At 43.4% G+C, this 4837-nt stretch overlaps 1 pseudogene; it reads left to right on the forward strand.

Annotated features, from left to right (window-relative positions):
* The window catches only part of LOC107745391 (solute carrier family 22 member 4-like), a 26303-nt pseudogene extending 24452 nt beyond the window's left edge, over positions 1-1851 (forward strand).
* The last annotated feature ends 2986 nt before the right edge of the window (positions 1852-4837 follow it).

Genomic DNA, 4837 nt, shown 5'->3' on the forward strand with positions numbered 1-4837 from the left:
AATAAAAACATTTAAATATAATTAAAAAATACATATAATAATTTAACTCAATAATTTTATTTTTAATTTATTATAATTTTCCCGCGCCTCCCCTGACATGCTCTGGCGCCCCCCTGGGGAGGCGCGCCCCACACTTTGAAAACCCCTGCTCTAGGTCAATCACTTCTCTGTGTCTCAGGCCATTCCATGTTCTGCATGTTGTTGTGAACCAGTCATATTAGAGTGGTCAACGCTGTCCTAATAATCGTCCTCCTATAAGCAGAAAAGTTTAAAAGAAGTGTACTGGTTAACTTCAGCCAGGATGGTTAACTTCTAAGAAGTGTGTCTGCAGGATGCCGATTGAAGGATTGCTGTTGCTTGTTGCCACAATAAATAGTCTTCAAACAAACAGGCAATGTGACCAAGCTTGTGTCGAAATAAGATCTGAACCAGAGTGGCAGATATGATACATACTTTTACTGTTTAGATGACATATTTTGGTCCCACTTTATATTAAGTGGCCTTAACTACTATTTACTTACATTTAAATTAATAATTTGGTACAATGCTCTTATTGTGTACATGTTTTTACATTGTACTTATTTTAAAAATACAACTGTAATTACACTGTTGACCCATCCCTTACACCTTAACTCACCCTTAAACCTACCATACCACCAAACCTGTCCCTAACCTTACCTGTATCCCACCTCAATAGCAGCAAAAGTGTTTTGCAATACAATATGAACACAATAAGTACATTGTACTTATTTTTTGATGCAAGTACATAGTATTTAAGGCAACTTAATATAAAGTGGGACCATATTTTTCTGATTTACATTTTGTTACAATTTGTAACAAATTTGTATGTGGTTGTTTATGTTTACATTAGTTATCTGTCTATCTGTGTGTTTGCAGACCTGATGGAGTTGGCAACCTTACTGGAGATGCTGGGAAAGCTTGGTGTCACAGCTGCATTCTGTGTAGTTTATGCAGTGACTTCAGAACTGTTTCCTACCGTGGTGAGAAACATGGCCATGGGAACGTGCTCCATGACCGCTCGCATAGGCAGTATAGTTTCTCCCTTCATCATATACTTGGGTACATCAGTTTTTTTCTTGCTTCTATAACTTTAAATATAGCCACTAGTAAATCTGAACATTGCACGAGTCTGTATTTTGATAATTGATTATTTTTCTCCATAAAGGTAACTACTATAAATACATTCCTTATATTGTCATTGGAAGCCTGGCAGTGTTTTCTGGCTTAATTACATTACTGTTGCCAGAAACTAAAGGAAAAGTTCTCCCTGAGACCATTGTGCAGATGCAGCGAATAAAAGGGTAAGTGCATTATTGCCCCATCTTCTTACCTGATGCAGTTAACTGGCTTAAAAATGATCATGTTTACCTTTAACAATGTTCTCTATATTCAGTTCAGCATTTGGGGCTTTTAGATAAAATACATGTGATTTAATGTCTGATTTTCATCTGAACCACATTGAGATAAAATACAACATCTCATATATTTTATCTCACTTAGACTGAGGAGCTCCAAAAAACAGGATGCAATGATGTGGACAGCAGACAAAAGTAAAGTCTTCAAAGAAGTGAAACTTTAACAACTGGACAGTAAAATAAAAACAATCATGTCCTGTTAATCAAATGAGCGACCCTAACCCTAAATGAATTACACTGTTGAGCTGGCATCACAACATAAATTTGTCTTGGTTTTCTGACTTTTATAGGCAGATCATGTATGCGAGACAAATCCACCTCATGAGGAGCTTTACTGCCTTTGATGTGTTATCATAATGTCTGCTATAAAACATCTCAAGCTACATGGCAAAGCATGTCAAAGTCAGCTTGTGCCCCCCAGCCATTTCTGATCAAAGATTTAGATCTTTCCCATGTGTTTTACCATGTTATTCAGGAACAAAAGTCACTGTATTAACATAAACAGGCCTGTAAACAGAGATGGGCATAAATACATGAAAATGTATTTAAAATAAAAATACAAAATACTGTGTGGAAAAATGTTTTTAAATACAAATACAGTATTTTGTATTTTGAAAATACACAAAATACATGTGAAATTGGCCATCCAATGTAGGCATCCCTATTGGCTGAAATCTATCTGGACCTATTCTGAATGCAAAAAAAAAGAAAATAAATTAGATGTGTACAACTGCTTAGAAACTTCAGTTTCCATTTTGCATACCTCTTCCCTCCCCCTGACCTGTAGGAAATACAAAATTACAAAACTACAAAAAAAAAAAAAAAAACTTGACAAGAAGTAAATATAAAACGTTTTTGTTTTATATAAAGTTTATTCAAATTAGAAAGTTTATCTAAAATGTAATTTTTAAAATTAGAATTCATTTAAATAGCTTTTAACACTATTTGCTCAAAGTTTTTTTTTTTTTTGATGAACAATAAAACCAAAAGCTGAAGATGTTTTGTGGTGTACCATTCATCAGTGTTTGTATCAGTATTATAATCAATAATCAGTATTGTTCAATTTAGTGTTATATATGTTATCATATTCATACAGTAGCCTATGTTTTGTTCTAATGTCACAAGTCATAATCTCAAGTTTACTGGGTTTTACACAATTTTTTAATTCTTTTGTGTGGGTTTAAGTAGTATACTCAAAAATATTTTCACGTGTCCTCCAAAATAACCCACAACCTTATCAGTTTATATATGAAGAAATCCTTTTATTCATAAACTTCTCACGAAATATGGCGACCGGGAATGGATTGCGAAAGCGTGCGCACTGATTATGAATTTGTGGTTACGGATTGAAAAACCGAAGGTACAATTTACAAAATCTGAGAGCACGGATTGGCAATTTGTGGGTACAGTTTATTAATCCGTGGGCACGATTTGTTAAACCGAGGGAACAGTTTAAGAATTCGAGAGTACGGTTTATAAACTGAGGGGATGTTTTGCAAAACCGTCGCCACGGATTGTTTGTTTTTTTCCCTACAGGTGACTTCCCAGGCTCCGGAGCTTCCTCTTCAGGAACTCGAGCTGCGTCGGAGAACGCTTCGGGAACGCCTTCTGTGACCACGCTCTGAATCACATGTGAAATCAGTCCAATAGCTGGGCAAGACGTCACGGGCGGGTGACGTCATGACCAGGAAGCTATAAAAGCACGTGCGGCGGAGCTGGCGTCAGCTTTCTGTCATTCAGCGAAGCACTCTGTGTGTGTCAGTCATATTTATTGTTGTCTGTCAATTGTGAAAAGTTCATAAGCTCCAGCTATGTCTAAAGCTCACGCAAAGACAAAGCATTCAAAGGGCAAGAGCAAGCCACGTTATAGGTTGTGTGTTCCTCCCTGCCCAAGTTACATCACGGGTGGGGATACACACAGCCTGTGTGTGGTTTGCTTGGGAGCGAAGCACGCAGAGTCGGCTCTCAAGGGGGCCGGCTGCCCGCATTGCGAGCGTCTCCCACTGCGTACACTTTGCTCCCGGAGGGAGCCTTCGCCAGCGTTCCTTGCGGTGCTGGCTCCGCTTCCATCGAGGCAGAGCGGCGGCTGCATTCGTGGGGTTCACAATTGGATCTGGCGGAGGGAATGGAGACAGGCGAGTCCCTAACTCCTTCCTCACCCGCCAGATCCAGTGCCCGATCTCTGGGTTCAGAAGCCCGTTCTGCGGCTACTTCCTCCCGGGGTGTGGGCTTGACGCTCCACCTGTCTTCCTCCGAGGAGGTTGACGTGGAGGCCGTCGAAGAGGTTTCGCCCCCTTAATCGCCCCAGTTTGAGGAGCTAGTGGAGGTGCTTACTCGCGCAGTGACTAAATTAAAGATTGATTGGCCCGCCGAGAAGCAGGCCGAGCTGCAGCGAAGCAAGTTAGATGAACGGTTCCTGCACGCGAGGCCACCACCTCCATGCCGGAGCCTGCCATTTTTCCCTGACCTTCACACTGAGGTGTCGAGGTCGTGGGCCAGGCCTTTTTCGGCCCGTCTCTTCATCCCTGCCTCAGATTATTATGGGAATGTGGTGGGACTGACTGAGCGTGGCTATAGGGCAATGCCCCGGGTTGAACAGACACTAGCTAGCTATCTGTCCCCAGGCATGGCATCGTCCTTAAAGGCTCCGACACTGCCCTCCAAGCCGCTGCGTACAACATCAGCGCTGGTGGGCAAGGGGTACGCGGCAGCAGGTCAGGCGTGTCTGCACACAATGTCGATGTTAGAGGCGTACCAGGCAGACCTGCTTAAAGAGCTGGATGAGGGCGAGGAACTTAACTCTGATAACATCGTGGAGTTAAGAAGAACCGCTGATCTCTCTCTCCGCGCCACCAAGGAGACCGTCATGGCAGCTATGGTGGCAGCAGAGAGGCATTTGTGGTTGACCCTGTCTGATATGAAAGAGAAAGACAGGGTCTTCCTCCTCGACGCCCCGCTTGCGCCTTCTGGCCTGTTCGGTGATGCCATCAATTCCGTCGTCGACAGGGACCAGGAGGCTCGTAAACAGGTGGCGGCGTTTCAGCGGTTCCTCCCTCAACGCATCTCAGCTCTGGGGGTTGCTGGGCGGGAGCAGTCCCCACCGCGTACCAGCTCCTCATATAGGGAGACTCAAAAACAGAGGTCCTCGACCAAACGATCCTGATTATTTGGGTGCAGGACTAGCGAGGGCAGGCCCTTCTGGTGAAGAGAGGTTCACACCACATTACACAGTGCCCGTCTCCCCCCAGTGCCCTCAGGAGATCGTTCTGCCAACCCTGCCGGTGTTCCAGGGCGCAGCGGTCTCCAGCGAACATTTCTGTCAGTTACCGTCCGGCAACGTAGTGGCACTGAGAGGCTCCCCGCCTCTGCGGGGGTGCACACTGTAGAGAGAGGCTACAGAA

Source organism: Sinocyclocheilus rhinocerous, unplaced genomic scaffold (genome assembly GCF_001515625.1).
Source record: "Sinocyclocheilus rhinocerous isolate Xijiao unplaced genomic scaffold, SAMN03320098_v1.1 scaffold4092, whole genome shotgun sequence".
Classification (NCBI taxonomy): Eukaryota; Metazoa; Chordata; class Actinopteri; order Cypriniformes; family Cyprinidae; genus Sinocyclocheilus; species Sinocyclocheilus rhinocerous.